Genomic DNA, 16,509 nt, shown 5'->3' with positions numbered 1-16,509 from the left:
GGCGAGTTCCCTATTTAGAGAAACCAGCCCTAGTTGGTTTAGGATACGCTTGTGCTGGTCTATATTGAAGTTGGTAAGGCTGAGACTGCTGGGAGCGGTGATAAGAACCTCTATAGGTGGAAAACCTTCACCCTCTTGCACCTATAAAGGGCACCTTTTTATACAGTAAGGCAGCTTGGGACTTAGAGGTCCGTTTTAATGGCAAGAAGAGCCTCATCTTTGTGCTTGCCGAAAACTGTATCAATGTCATAAGCCATAGCCAGAATTTTTGTTTGCACTTCAGGTCGAAATGAAGTGGCTTTGAGACAACCTTGACGCCTCAAAGCAGCAGCACTATCCATGGCTGTATCAATAATCTCAGAAGAGGCACATTCACCTTGCTGTAAGATCTTTTTTGCCTCTTGTCTTTGGCTCTCTCGAATCAGATCTAACAGACTTGATGTCAGACCACATCTGCCTGTCGTAGCGCAACAAAATAGTCAAAGTGTTAGCAGCTCCTACTGTAATGGCTGACATGAGGGAAAATCTTTTGCCTATAGTGTCAAGGTGGGGTTCGACTCTGTCTGGCTGTACTGAGATGGGAGCTGTCGGATTCTTAGATCTTCTCTGCACAGCTTGGGAAACTACGGCATCTGGCCTGGGATGCCCCCTCAGGCATGCAGGGGAATCATCAGGGCGCCTGTATTTTTTATCAATACGGGACGAGACCGCTGACACTGTAGCGGGGTTGTCTATGATCTTAATACCGTCCTGCCAGATGTGATCAATGATGGGTATTAACCTGACTGATTTTCGCATCTGGTCCTTAAAATCATATAAGGAGCAGTCAGAATGTTTCACTGTAATGGGTAGGTAAATGCTTTCTGCTGCCCTTTCCAGAATACTGTGAAACACCCCCCAATGTCCTCTGGAGGGGAATCAGCAGGAGGGTTTTGAGCTGTAAATAGAGTAGGGATGATGTAGTCATCCCAGTCGTCTGGCTGAGCCAGTAGTTCACCTACTTCCTTGTTCTTGTCTTCCGAGGTGTAAGGTTCCCTAGGAGGGGAAACAGCATACAGCATTGGTGTCATATTAGGCATTGTTGGAGGAGAGATAGTTGATGGTGGAAAAGGAGCTGTTTGTGGAGGGGTTGATGGTGCCATTTCTAATCTGACATGTCTTGCAGATCTTCTATCAGAAAACAAGGCATAATGACATCCTCCTGAGTGCGATAAGGTTTTGGATAGTACTGAATTACACAGCATTCCGTTTCTCATTTCTCACCCACTGCATTTCTGTTATTCCAGCACTGGGCCAGGACACACTTCTTTCTATACCCCCAATCCTGATTAAACGTCCCAATATTGCTGTACTGGGGATCACAAACAACTGTGCTAACCCACCTCCTGTTGTTCTGCAGAGCCTCCTGCTGTCCACAATCTGACTTCTGTTTGAGGACAAGCCAGTTAAATCTACTCTTAGCTGCCACTTTATTTGAGAGGGTGTGTTTCACCTATCTCACTCCATTCTTTCCTTTACTCTGTTTACCCTCAATGCCACTTTTCTCTTTCCAGCTCTTAAAATCCACTTTAACAGTTTTGCTTTTTCTTTCAACTGTTTATTTCCCTCTTCTTGCTTGGCCATTTCTTTCCTTGATTCGTTCCTCTCTTTTTTTCTTCATCAGGCGTTCATTCTTTCACTATTTTTTCTATTCCCTTCACTCTTTCTTTTTCTTTTTTATTTGCCCTTTCCTTTGACTCTGTATGCATCCTTTTACTTTTTATTTAGTCTTTCTTACATCCTTTCTTTGGTGTTTTTCTCATCTTTATCTGTCAATTCACTTATTACTATAAATGCCTCTTTTTCCCGTCTGTATATGGAAGCACCAAGTTACTGGTCAGGACTCGAAGTGTCAAAGTGGTTTTCCCATTTTGTATCTGTGGGAAATGTGTCAAATGGGAAATGCCCTGGTTCTTTCGCTGCTTGTCTCTCTCTCCATCTCTCTTTTTTTCCTCTAATGTTAATTGTTCACTTTCTTTTCACACTTCTTTCATTATTTTTCCTCTCTATCTTTCATCTGCTAGCTTCCTTCCCTTTTTTCTTTTGCCTCACATGTCTGCTCTATTTCTTCCCTTAGTTGTTCTCATTTTTTCAATCTTTCTTTCCCTTCTTTTTTTTATTTCTTTGCAACCCCTTCTCTTTCTTCCTTTTGTCTGCTGTATTCCTTTCGCTTGTCTGTTTCTGCCCCATCCGCTTTCTCTCCTGAGGCCTAGTTATCAATGGAGCAACAGATGTAGTGACACCTTGGCTCAGAGACCTATGGACCTCACCAACGCTAATTACTGCTTTATTTTCCTAATGAAATTGCAGTGAACCATTTTCCTTTCTTATTCCAGGGTCCATGACACTTTCACTACATCACTTGTCCTCTTCATCTTTACCCTCAACTCCCTCTTTCCTTTCACCCTCCAATCCGTCCCAAATGATATTTTTGCTATGGTGTTTTGAGCATTGCATTCTAATGCCGAACGTTTATTTCTGATTATGGTTTAAATTATAATTTAATATATGTTAATATAGAGGAAGAATGTAAATATAAGTGCTTTAATTAAATGCTGGGCCATTGGAATTATATGGCAGGAAAAGATAAAATTATGAGGAAGGGTTGATCAATTTATGTGGCAAGAAAAGTCCAGTTATGAATTTACAATACCAATAGCTTTAACTAAAATAAAAAATGAAAGACATTGCACTGAAAATGCTTGTTTTTTTTTACTATCTATCCCCATCAGGAGGAACAGTAAATAATGTCCCCCCCACCACCATGGGAGACGATTTCCATGGGAAGGGTGTTTTTTTATTTTCAAAAAGTAACTTCACTTGTGGGATTTTGTTTTTTTAAATAAAATTTTAAAAAAAGAAAACTGTTGCTTAATGCTGACACAGCCCTGCATCAAACACTGAGATGCATTGACAGGAACTGCTGTGTCAGCGGTTCCTGCCAATGCATTACAAATGACGGCCTGCTTGTCAGTCATTTATAAATGTGCGGTCCCTCTGTCAAGGGGACGGAGCAGTTTATTACGTCCACATGGTGGAACGGCACACAGACCGTCAATACATAAATCTGGTCCCAAGTTACTTTTCTGCCTGCTCCATAACAACATTTAAGGTTTCTTCTGACAACAAATCTCTTAACAAATTGGCTGAATCCTCCTGGAATTTAAAGAGGATTAGCTGTCACCTTAAATGTACATAACCTTTTTTAAGGCTCCAGCAGACACCTCAACAGGAACAGAGAGGTTCCCAAGCCTGAGTTCTCTCGTAAGAGAAAACTTCTGAGATATTCTGAGCATAGGATAAGCATTCCAGTCCTGCCTACAGACTTCTGCCTTTGATCCTATTGCAGCCCTTTAACTCTCTGTTGTATTCTTTATAGTCCAGAAACTCCAGATATTCAGGTCAAGTACCAGAAAAGCCTGTTGATAGAAATGAACAACCCCCTCCTAGGAGAGCTAAGGCCTAGACTGCCCTGGACAACAGGTGAGCGATACTGCAAAGGTCTTTCTGGCACCTTTTGCAAAGTTTCATTGATAATTCTGCATGTTCGGAAAGTTTTTTGGTGTAGGAAAGTACCCTCTTTTTGGCATGGTTACCCCTACTTTTTCCCTGCTATCAGTGTGCTTAGACTGTTTTCACTGGGATCCTTCTAACCAGGACCCCAGTGATTGTGCTCTCTCCCTCCGAATTTGGTTACCTAGGACCTTTGTGCACTCCACAATTGGCATGCTGGTGTCCCTTTTTAAGTCCCTAGTATATGGCACTTAGGAACCCAGGGCACTGGGACATCAAGAGGTCCCCCATGGGCCAGAATGTATTATGCCACCTATAGGAACCCATGCAAAATGTGTCTGCAGGCCGGTCTTTGCAGCCTATATGTAAAGGTGCATGTACCCTTTCACCACAGGTCACTGTAAGTCATCCCTATGGTGGGCCCATAAAGCCCAAAGGGCAAGGTGCAGGTCCCCGTGTATGTGGGCACCCCTGCATGAGCAGAGGTGCCCCTAAGAACTCCAGTTTCATTGCACTGGACTTCGTAAGTGTGGGAAAGCCATTTTACCAGTGTACTGGACATAGGTCAGTACCTATGTCCAGCTGTATTATGGTAACTCCGAACTTGGGCATGTTTTGTATCAAACACGTTGGAATCATGCCCCACTACTGTTGCCAGTATCGGTTGCATGATTCCATGCATTCTGGGGGCTCCTTAGCGGACCCCCAGGTATTGCTCCTACCAGTCTTCCGGTGTTTTCCAGGCAGTCCATGTTGCTGCAGCCCTTCAGACAGGTTTCTGCACTCCTGCAGCTTGACCAGCTCAATCAGGGGAAGGCAGAACAAAGGATTTCCCCAAGCCACCAGTTTGTTTGAAGGGAACATTTGGTGCCCTCCTTACCTGAACCAGTATGCACTAGCCCAGGGACCTCTGGTCCCAGCTGTGGCGTGAAACTGGACAAAGGAAAGTAGAGTGACCACTCCCCTGTCCATCACCACCCCAGGGGTGGTGCCCAAAGCCCCTACAGGTGGCCGCTTGATTCTGCCATCTTGAAACCAAGTTGTGCAGAGGCCCCTGGGAGCATTTGAGTTGCCAAGTCAGGCAGGTGACGTCAAAGACCTCTCCTGATAGGTGGCCACCATGCAAGGTGAACAAACCCCCTTTTAGGGCTATTTAGGGACTCTCTTGCGGGTGGGTTCCCGGATTCAACTTGAAAGACTCCACCAGGACTCCTCTGCATCATTTACTTCTGCTACTAAAACCACAACTGGACACTTCAGGAACCGACAAGACTGCAACTCCTGAGACGACTTTGCCTTGCAATATTGTTTCTCCGGCTCCTTCCAGCAACTGTAACATTTCCACAGCTGTGCATCCTCTGGGGTTGGCAAGACTTCATCTGCACTAGGAAGAAAGAAGGACTCTCCTTGGAGTGAAGGAGTCACTCCCCTGCATCTGCAGGCACCTACAGCAATGACGTCCGGCTGCATGGATCTGCTCTCCTCTGGAACTGCATGGATCCTCCATAAAAGGTAGTGTGCTGGAGTGGTCCTCTTGGTCCTCTCTGCCCAACTTGGGAGATGGTGAGCCCTTGCCTCTCCTTGCCGGCCAGCACCCCTGTGCACCGCGCCTCTTGTAGCAACTAAGGCTTGTTGCCTCCTGCTTCAAGGGATCTGCAGGCTCCGAGTAGCCCCGATCCCTATCACTTCATCCTTGCATGGACATTCTCTCCTCTGCTGATCCAGCGACGGGGGACTCCTCTCCAGGTGTGCTGGTTGAGCCTCACTGGAACTTACTGTGCCTGCTGCCAGTGGGTTCTGCTGACTCTTCCAACTGTGGTGGGTCAGCTAGGACTCCCCAAGGGTCGGGTTCCCTGGACCTTACTGGTCGTCTTCAGCCTTGCAACTCTCTTCTGCCTCCTCTTGTATTTGCCAAGGCTTGATAATGGTTCTCCTAAACCACTGACCATCTGCGACCCGACGCTCGACGTGGGACTGCTTCAAGGACACCTCTGCAGCTCCTGGACTCCAAAGCTGATCTTTTTCTTCCCCCCCTCGACCCAGATCTTCATCCAGAGAAGTGTGGGTAGTGGCTTCCAACTGGACCCTTCATTGTGGACTGGACTCTGTCCCCTTCTTTTGCAGGGCCTCTTCTTCCAGAATCCACCTTTGGGTTCCTCTGGTCAGTGTGCCCAAGGCAGAGCTTAAGTTGAGCTGTTGGGGGCCTGCCAACACTTTCTTTGCGGGGGGACCGGTGAACATTTTCCCACATCAGATATTCCTCGAGAGCAAAACAGGTAAAATACACACAAATCGTAATGCAGCAAGACAAAGTCGAATAAACCATCACAAAGAGAAAGCAGGATAGCTCAAGAGTCTGATAGAAGTCCAGGGTAGCATTTGGTAGTAAATTAAAGAAGCTGATGTTTAATTACACTGGCTGCAAATTTGAGTAGGAGCTTCAGGCATCAGCACTCATTTATTTACAAATCAAGCACTCGGATAGGATAGGCTGCTTCCTGACCCAATGAGCACGCTGGCCACCAAAAGGTATAGGGCCTCATTATGACATTGGCGGCAAATGCCGCTTACCGCCACGGCGATGGCCGCTAACATACCGTCGGCTTGGCTACCGACCGTCCATGGAATTATGACCGTAGCCAGAATTCTGCCAGAAGACTGGCGGAATTCCAGCAATGGTCATGGCGGCGGACGGTGGTAAGGTGGCGCTGCTGCCAGCAGCAGCGCCAGGCCAGCAAAACACTGCATACCGTATCATGTTCCATGATACGGCCTGGCGGTGTTTTGCTGGCGGATGCTGCTGCTGGCAGCAGCGCCACGTCTCGTCTCCTGCCTGAGGACCCCTGAAAGCAGTTAAGTCAGGTTCTCCGACAGGAGGGGGGGGTTATTGTGTGCATGTGTGGGGTGTGTGACTGTGTGTGAATGCATGCAAGCGTGTGTGTGTGTAATGCCTGTGTGCATGAGTGGGTGTGGGTGTGTGTGTACGTGAATGTTGTGTCGTGTGATTGTGTGTGTGCCTGGATGTATGTTTGTGACTGTTGCTGTGAGTGTGAATGAATGTATACATGCGTGGGTGAATGTGTGTATGGGTGTGTATGTATGTGTGTATAATTGGGGGGGTCGGGTGGGGAAGAACTCTGGGGAGGGGGAAGGGGGCAGGGGAAACCCCTATCAGTGCCAGAGAAGGAATTCCCTGGCACTGATAGTGCCTACTGCCATGGTTTCCGTGGCGGTACAGAAACCACGGAAACCATGGAAGTGGGCGGGGTCAAAATGCCACAGCTGTGGCGGCTGGTGTGTTAACTTGGCAGTTGGGCTTTGGCCAAACCGCCAATGTCATAATAGTAGAGGTATTACCGCCAGCCTGTTGGCGGTAATACGTCCACTATTACACCGACCGCCGGGGGTTGTAATGACCCCCATAGTTTCTTACCTGTAACTCCAGTTCTCTCATAGGGGTATTTCCATGATAGTCATAATCGTTCAATAGTTCGGACCGCCTGCAGAGACTCTGGAGCACTCTTTCCAATATGTCTTCTTAAGTGTTGAGGTAAGCCTTTCTTCAGAAAGGCCTGCATAGTCACTTCGGAATTTTATTATGCAGCCTAAAGGATAGGCTACAGTGGCCAAATTTCTCCATCTTGTTGATACAAAAGGGAACTAGACCAAGGAGACATGCAGTCAAAAGCATGAATCATTTGAAAAATAACAGAAAAAAATCTTTCACAAACCCTTTTGTAATCTAAGATAAGGATGAAGAAGCGCAGTGCAATGTTGCCCATGGGCTACCTTTATAAAGGAAGAAAAATAAGACCATTTTTAAGAACTCTGGAACCTCCAATATTCCATCATGCCTAGTGATAGGCAGTTATCTCAGTTCTTTTTTCTGGCTCCTGTTAACAGGACCCTGGAGTATTCAGCTTGAACTTTTTAGGTTTTTTCTTATAAACTTGGCTATAAATATCAGGTGACAACAGCTTCACTCTACATCTTTTTCCATCTTTTGTTGTTTTTTGTCTTTTTTTCTGACAGCAATTAAGGCACTTTGCTTGAAAGAATGTCATCTTTTTTTGACAAATGTCCAGGCTGTGGCAGAAAAAAGGCCATAACAGACCCTCATGAGGTCTGTATAATCTGCCTGCCTTCCTCACACCTTCCTGCAACATCTGCAAGACATTTTCCAGGTGCACCCTGTGTGACAGGGAGAAGATTTGCCTTCAAATGAGAGCAGAGATGAAACCAACAAGAAGCCAGTGGGATCTCTGAGCAGGAGGAAGATCAGTCTTCCACTAGCGCTCTTCCCACAGCCTCCAGTGGACGTGGAAGGTCTGCTAGGAGTTTTTCAGAAAGAAAACGCTTTCGATCATGTTCAACGTCGAGAGGAGGTACGGCACTGACATGTTCGCCTTCAAAAACTGGCTTGACTTAGTACAAGTGTGGTAGCTTGACGTCAAGACACCGCACAACATCGAGTTCTACTCATCAGTGCATGCTGTCAAGAAGTGCATCGATGACGATGCATGGTGGCTCACCACAAAGGAAATGTCGATGTGAGAGATGGACGTCGAAGAGCTGATCAACGTCAATGCCTAGATGCCCACGAGAGGTCGACATCGAAGGGTCCCTTGACATCAAGAAGGAAAACATTTACAAAGCAAAGGTGGATTTATTCTTCATCAGAGTTGCTGCGTTCCAGAGATACTCCTCTGTCACTGGTAGTTGTCCGCTCATCTCCTTTTCTTCCGACCACTTCTCCCTCCGTTGGCTGCAATGCCTCCTCCTCAGTGTCTACCCCCAGTTGTTCCGGCACCTGTGCTTCCACCTTCTCCAGTGCCGCATGTGCCTAGCACCGATCCAGCCTTAGACCACTAACACCCTCAAGATCATGCCATCACTACCATCATGCCCATCATAAATCTAGGCATTCTTCTACAAGACTTAGACATTCACATCACAGATCTCGCCATTGGTCAAGATCGCTATCTCACCGACGCTGTCATGGTGATACGTCCTCGTCCACCAGGGACTATTCGCCCACATTATCAGACTCTCCTTGTCCTCATTTCTCATGGGTGGATGATATAACCACCTTTCAGGAGGTTCTTGTTCTAGGTGCGGCTAAGATCAATATACTAATGGTTGTTCTAGCACCGTATACCTTGGTAACCTTTGAAATACTCCATCAGCATACAGCCTTGAGGCCTTTGCTCCCACTAGTGCCGGGTCTTCTTGTACCCGCCATGGACATGTTTCTTACCCCAGCTGTGGCTAAGTCGGCACCTTACAGGCTCCAGAAAAAGTATTGTCTTCCAGATCAAGATTATTTGTTTCTGTGCCCTGATCCTCCACCTGACTCAGTAGTAATCCTGGCTGCCCACAAATCTCATGACATCTCCTTCTGCTACTTCTCCTCCGGATAAAGAAAGTAGAAAATTGGATTCAACAGATCGCAAAGTCTTTAATACTGCGTCTATGTCCATAAAGGTGGCCAGTGCAACAACCCTCATGGGCAGATATGACAGAGCCCCGTGGGACTCCATCCTCCATTTCGCAGATCACCTCCCAGAAATCAAAGGGAGGATTTTCTGGAGATCATCCAAGAAGGTGCCATGGTCTCTAATCAGATTTTTAGTGCTGCAGCAGATTCAGCTTTACTCTCAGCACAAGTTTACTGCCAGGGAGTGCCCTTGATAAGGCATGACTGGCTCCGGTTGACATCACTAAAACCAGTCGCTCAGCAACGTATACAGAACGTGCCATTCTCGGGTTCCACACTGTTGGCTCACATGCTAATGATAAAATGGCAAGGATGAAGACTGAGGTGGACACTTTGAAAGCCGTGGGTTTTTAGAAATCCAAGGATCAGCGCAGATCCTTCCGACCTTTCCACTGTTGCTTTCCTTTTCCGAGGGTTCAAACCCCTCACTGGCTGCCTGGAAGATCTCAGCAGCAATATTAAAGGTCCTACCAACCTCAGCAAAAAACACCAAAGAGGGCAAATGACACATCAGCCCAATCAGTGTACATGACAACCTCCAGCCTCAAAACCCTGAATGCTTTCTTCCCACTCCTCTGTTACCCTCTCCGGTGGGGAGAAGCATCACAAATTACATGACAGAGTGGCCATGTGTTGCCATGACATGGCAACACATTACGACATTGTGCAGAAGAAAATAAGTTACTTACCTGCAACTGTAGTTCTCCAGTATTGGAATCTTTCATAGATTCACATGCTTGAATCATTCCCCATCGTCGAGATGGGAGTTCCCGGTATAATTTACACAAGTAGTTTCAAGATATAATAACAAAGAAAAAAGGCCGTAGTCCTCTTCAATTAACAGTCTATCAGAGTCATTTTGTGAAAAGGACCAAACTTGAGCATCCACCAATCAGGCGACAGCACCCTCTAGAATTCTCCTGAGAGAAGCTCCAGCACCTCATATTTTCCAAGCACAAGTGCGTGCAATATAGGAAAAGAGAGAGAGAGGTGAAGTGAGCTTCTCCGGGGGGGCGGGTGGGTCGCATGTGAATCTATGAAAGATTCCAATACTGGAGAACTACAGTTACAGATAAGTAACTTATTTTCTTACTCCAGTATTGGAACTTTCATAGATTCTATTTGATCGAAAACACCTTGATACATGAAACCTCCTTATATTCCTGTATATAAATCTATGTAACTATAAAGGTATACCTCCATATATATGAATACATATATATATATATATATATATACACACACATATACATATCCAGAATGACAAAGCAAAAAGTATCCCAAAACACGTATGTAATATGAATACTGTCATTAAAAATGACCACTTATCTGTCTGTCAGAATGTTTTCTTAATCTTGTTTACTTTCCTTTTTTTTTTTTTTACTGTGTAAGCGAATATAAGGGATATAAACAATGTGCATACCTGTTCTAGGATGGAGGGATGGAGAAGAGATGGCTCACCTTCACCTGAAGAGATTCCTGAGAACCGCTTGACCCACTGCTAACTCTCACTGAGACAGAGATTCCAAGCAGTAGTGTTTTGTGAATGTATGAGAGCTCTTTCATGTTGCTGCCCTACAAATGTCTTGTAGTGAAACTCCGGCGAACAGCGCCGCTGACGATGAGACCGCCCTCGTGGAGTGAGCATGTACAGGTGAGTGCAGAGGTTTGCCCGCTGCTTGATGGTAAAAGCGAATGACTGAGGCGATCCATCGGGAAATACTCTGCTTGGAGAGTGGATGTCCTTTCCTAGGAGCACTGTATGCTACGAACAGCTGATTAGAGCGTCAAAAAGATTTAGCATCCAAACGTCTGTATGCAGCTATCGCTGCTAGGTGAACTTTAATAGAAGAATGTGCCAGGCCAGCTTGAGCTAGCTGCAATAGATACAGTAATATTTCCTCTGGTGGTGAGACTAATGGGTCAATCTGTCGTTGATGACACCAGACACAGAATCGTCTCCATTTACAATAATACGTTTTATTGGTGCTATCCGCTCTGGCTTTTGACAAAATATTTCTACATTCCTGTGGGATATTTAAATGTGCGAACTCCCAGTGGTCAGGAGCCATGCTGATAAACGCATCGACTTCGGATCCGGGTGCCAAACCTGGCCATTGTTCATTGTCAACATTTGGGGAAACGGCTCCAGCGGAATGTGAGCCTTGATTGACAGAAGAAGTTCCGCGAACAAATGCTGACGCGGCCAGTACGGAACTATTAATATCAGAGTGCACGGCTCTGCTTTCATCTTCGTGAGGACCCGTGGGATCAACGGAATTGGAGGAAAGGCGTAAGCAAAGATGTCTGACCGGACTATCGAAAACGCATTCCCCCAAGATCCCTTCTTGTGATGCCAACTTGCGAAGAACTGGCATTTGGCGTTGTGCTTGCTTGCAAACAGGTCTACTGTTGGTGTTCCCCACTGGGAAAAAATGTGGTTCAGTATTGACTGGTCTCGCTCCCACTCGTGGCAGCTCGACTTCTGCCTGCTGAGTTCATCTGCTGTCTTGTTGTCTATTCCCGGCACGTGCACCGCTGATAGTGTGATGCCTTGCTGCGAGGCCGAATTCCAGATTGTCTGGGCTTCTCTGGAGAGAGTGAGAGATCTTGTGCCTCCTTGTTTGTTGAGGTAATGCATTGTGGTGGTGTTGTCCGTCCTTATTACCACTTGCGATCCTGATATCTTGGGAAGAAACGCCTGTAAGGCCAGGTGCACTGCTCTGAGCTCCAGCCAATTGATATGCATTGATGCCAGATGCGGTGGCCATTTAACACTTATTTGCAGATCCTGTAGCACAGCCCCCCAGCCTTCCAGGGATGCATCCGTCGTTATGGTCCACGGAGTTGGCTGCTGTAGAAACAAAAGGCCGATTGATAGATGATGCCTTAGAGGCCACCATCTCAGAGCCCTGAGTATTGTTGGAGTTATGAGTATCTGATCCTCGAAAGTGCCTGACACTTGGAGCCATTTACAATTCAGACGGACAGTAACCTTGCTTCTTTTCTGTATGGAACTTGTTAGAGTCAGTAACCTTTGTTGCCTCTCTAAAGTGGGACATGCAATGGTGGATTGTGTGTCCAGTTTTGCCCCTAGAAAGGTAATGTTTCATGCTGGTAGAGGTTTGGATTTCTCCCATTTGATGGTGAGTCCGAGGTTGGTTAGTAAGGAAACGCACATTCTTGTTGATCTGAGCGCTCCTGCGTAGGTCTTTGCCTTTATCAGCCAATCGTCTAAGTATGGAAAAGGAATGGTTTCTTACCTGTAACTCCAGTTCTCTCGTAGGGGTATTTCCATGATAGTCATAAGCATTGAATAGTTCCGCGCGCCTGCGGGGACCCCGGAGCACTGATGTGAAGTATATTCTTAAGTGCAAACACCAGCCGTTTAAAGAAAAGGTCTGTCAAAAAACACTTAAGAATAACATTGTGCAGCCTATGTGAACAGCTACACAGGCCAAATTGTTGAAAAGAAAATCAATAGTAGTGTAAATTCCTGTTCAAACACCTATTTATTCTAGAAATGTAATAACAAATACATTCTCATACTTTATTTACACCTCTGATGAGAATAAAACAATGCAGGGCAGTGTAGCCCATAGGCTGCCATTATACAGAATGTAAATAGAGCTGTGCCTTTAAGAAAAGTAAAGTCTTCCTGTTTCCCATCATGCACAGCAAAAGGCAGTTGCCTCAGTTCTTTTTTGGAGGCTATTACCTGACATGAAGAAAAAACAAAACATTTGTTGGAGTACCCACCTCCATAATATTCATGTTCTATGTCAACTCCACCGGGGAGGAGGGAGGGTTGCTTATGACTATCATGGAAATACCCCTACGAGAGAACTGGAGTTACAGGTAAGAAACCATTCCTTCTCTCGTAGGGGATTTCCATGTATAGTCATAAGCATTGAATAGAGTAGCAAGCCCATCCCCATAGCCGCGGTGGAGTCGATATAAGAATACTGAGAAAAACATGAATCATGCAAACAAATTCTTGAGCAAAGCCTGTCCAACCTGAGCATCTGCCCTAGCGTCTGTATCAAGGCAGTAATGCTTAGTAAAGGTATGGACCGACCTCCAAGTGGCAGCCTTGCATATTTCTGCCAAAGGGACATTTCTCATCAAGGCTACAGTAGCTGCTTTCCCTCTGGTCGAGTGGGCTTTTGGTCTACCACCAAGGGATTTGTTTGCTAACTGATAACATAACATTATACATGAAACAATCCACCTGGATAAAGATTGTTTAGATGTGCCCAAACCTGTTCTGATTGGGCCATAGTTAATAAAAAGCTGTTGTGATTTTCGTAAGCTTTTTGTCCTGTCCAAGTAAAATTTCAATACTCTCTTTACATCCAGAGAGTGCAGAGTTCTCTCAGCAGGAGTAGCTGGATTCTGAAAGAAAGTCGGTAATGAAATTGTTTGGTTCACATGGAAGTCGGAGACTACCTTAGGTAGAAATTTTGGATGAGTTCTCATTACCACTTTTGCAGAATGAAAAACCGTGTAGGGTTCCTGAGCGCAAAGGGCCTGGATTTCGCTGACCCTACGCGCTGAAGTGATTGCCACCAGAAAGGCAGCTTTCCATGTGAGATGCTGCAGCGATGCCTTGTGTATCGGCTCGAATGGCGGCAGCATCAGACGTGATAAGACAACGTTCAGTTCCCATGGAGGAGAAGGCTTTCTAATGGGAGGAAAAACCTTTTTTAAACCCTCTAGGAAATCCTTAATAATCGGAATCCGAAAAAAGGAAGTTTGTGAAGGACTCTTTCTGTATGCTGTTATCGCCGCCAAGTGAACTTTTATTGACGACAGTTGTAAGCCCGATTTTGCCAAACTTAACAAGTATGGTAAGATAGATTGTTCTCCACAAGAAACCGGGTCAATGTTGTTGTGTAAACACCAAATGCAGAATCTCTTCCACTTGCTTGCATAGGCTGATCGTGTGGAAGGGCGTTTTGCTTCCCTCAGAATTTCCATACAGTCCTGAGGTAAGTTCAAATGTCCATATTGCACTAGCTCAGGAGCCATGCTGCCAAACTCAACGATGAGGGGTTGGGATGAGATATCTGCCCTCTGAACTTCGTGAGAAGGTCCGGGCGATATGGTAGCCTGATGTGTGGTTTGAGTGACCGGTGAAGAAGGTCTGGGAACCACCACTGGCGTGGCCACTCCGGAGCAATTAGGATCATTTTGGTCTGAGCATTGGACAGCTTCTGGAGAACTGCCGGAATCAGGGGAAGCGGTGGAAAGGCGTAAAGAAATGCCCCTGACCAGCTTATCCATAGGGCATTCCCCAGTGTCCCTGGATGGTAATATCTGGAGGCGAAGTTTTGGCATTTTTTGTTTTCTGGGGTTGCGAATAGGTCTGTAGAAGGGGTACCCCAGAGTGCGAAAATGGAATGAACGACGTCGTCGTGTAGTACCCATTCGTGGTTCTCGCTTATTACCCGACTGAGGGCATCCGCTTGAACATTCTGGATGCCGGGCAGGTGAGTTGCCACTAGCGACAGGTTCCTGGCTAGAAGCCAATGCCAGATTGTCTGGGCCTCTCTGGATAAAATTCTGGACCTGGTGCCTCCTTGTTTGTTCACGTAGTACATAGTGGCCACGTTGTCTGTCTGAAGAAGGAGAGTTTCCGTTCTCAGAGAGGGAAGGAAGGCTTTGAGCGCAAGGTGGACTGCGCGAAGTTCCAGCAGGTTGATGTGATAGAGACTCTCTTTCTGTGACCACTCGCCTTGGACTCGAAGATGTTCCATGTGCGCCCCCCATCCGAGCAGTGACGCATCTGTTACGATGGTTTGAGATGGAGGTCGTTGTTGGAACGGAATCCCCACCAAGAGATTGCTGGGCAAACACCACCACTTGAGGGATTGTAGGGTGTGAGGAGACAGCAGGACTTTGTTCTCCCAATCGTCCCTCAGTTGACACCACTGATCCTCTAGATTTTCCTGCAATGGTCTCATATGGAGACGAGCATTGGGAACCAGATGGATACAAGACGCCATCGAGCCCAGTAGAGAAGCTATTATTCTTGCAGTGGCTTGAGGTCTTTCCTGCAGTTGTTTGCACTTTTGGAGAATCGATAACCGTCGTTCCTCCGAAGGAAACACCTTTCCTAGCTTGGTATCTACAATGGCCCCTAAGTAATGCAACCTCTGAACAGGTGTTGCTGTTGATTTCAGAAGATTGACTTGAAGACCAAGTTTTTGTAGCAGTTGTAGAGTCCATTCGAAATGCTGCTGTGCCTCGAGATAGCTGGAGGCCTTTATGAGCCAATCGTCTAGATAGGGATAGACGAATATTCGCTGTTTCCTCAAGTGGGCGGCTACTACCGCCATGCATTTGGAAAAAGTCCTTGGCGCTGATTTTAGGCCGAACGGTAGAACTGCAAATTGGTAATGGCGTTTTCCGACAGTGAACCTTAGGAATTTTCGATGTTTCTTGGCTACTGGGATATGGAAGTAAGCGTCGCAAAGATCTATCGCACATAGCCAGTCGCCCTGACGTAAATGTGGGTAAATTTGGTGTAAGGCTAACATCCTGAATTTTTCTTTGCGAATCCATTTGTTTGCTGTCCTCAGATCTAAGATGGGACGAAACTCTTGTTTGTCTTTTTTCTGTACAAGGAAATATCTCGAATAAATCCCCTTCCCATGTTGGCTGATGGGAACGGGTTCTATGGCTCTTTTTTGCAATAGGATATTGACCTCTAACTGCAGAGCTTCGAGATGGTGGTTGGCTGTTTTGGGTGGAACAGATGGTGGAGAACTGGTGAATCTGAGAGCGTAACCATGTCTCACAATATTCAATACCCAGGCGTCTGTTGTGATGCGTAGCCACTCGTCTAGATGATTTGAGATACTTCCCCCTACCGGAGTGGGTAACGGAGGAGGGGGAAGCAAAGATTCAGGGCCTAGACGTGGGAGTTTGTCGAGGTGTCTGGGTCTGAGGTGTTGAACGACCCCTTGTCGACTTTCTGGAGAAGCCCCTCTGATGCTGCTGCTGCTGCTGTTGCTGAGGGCGTGAAGACGACCAATGTGGAGCCTGATACCTGTGGGTGAACAGTCTTCTTTGATATGGGCGGAATCCCTTTCGCTGTTCTTTAGGTCGCTCTATGCCTACCGCTTTTAAGGTATCCAGTTCCGACTTCATTCTGGCCATCTCATCATCGGCATGAGAGCCGAATAAAGTGGAGCCTGAGAAAGGCAGGTTCTGTATCCTCTGCTGTGCTTCGGGTTTAAGCGATGTAAGCCGCAGCCATGCATGTCTCCTGAGCGCTATACCATGAGCATAGTTATGTGCGGATAGAGTTGAAGCATCTGCCGCAGCACTTATGATCTGGTTAGAAACCATTGCTCCCTCGCTCACGACCTCTAGGAAATCTTCCCTTTTGTCCCTAGGGAGATGCTCTGAGAACTGTAGTATAGAGTCCCAGAGGGATCGATCATATCTCCCTA

The 16,509-nt window shown here is 46.3% G+C and overlaps 1 pseudogene; it reads right to left on the bottom strand.

Moving 5' to 3' along the window:
* The window catches only part of LOC138267274 (beta-1,3-galactosyltransferase 5-like), a 64,611-nt pseudogene that overhangs the window by 14,925 nt on the left and 33,177 nt on the right, over nucleotides 1-16,509 (bottom strand).

Source organism: Pleurodeles waltl, chromosome 12, assembly GCF_031143425.1.
Source record: "Pleurodeles waltl isolate 20211129_DDA chromosome 12, aPleWal1.hap1.20221129, whole genome shotgun sequence".
Classification (NCBI taxonomy): Eukaryota; Metazoa; Chordata; class Amphibia; order Caudata; family Salamandridae; genus Pleurodeles; species Pleurodeles waltl.
This window is presented reverse-complemented; position numbering and strand designations above follow the sequence as displayed.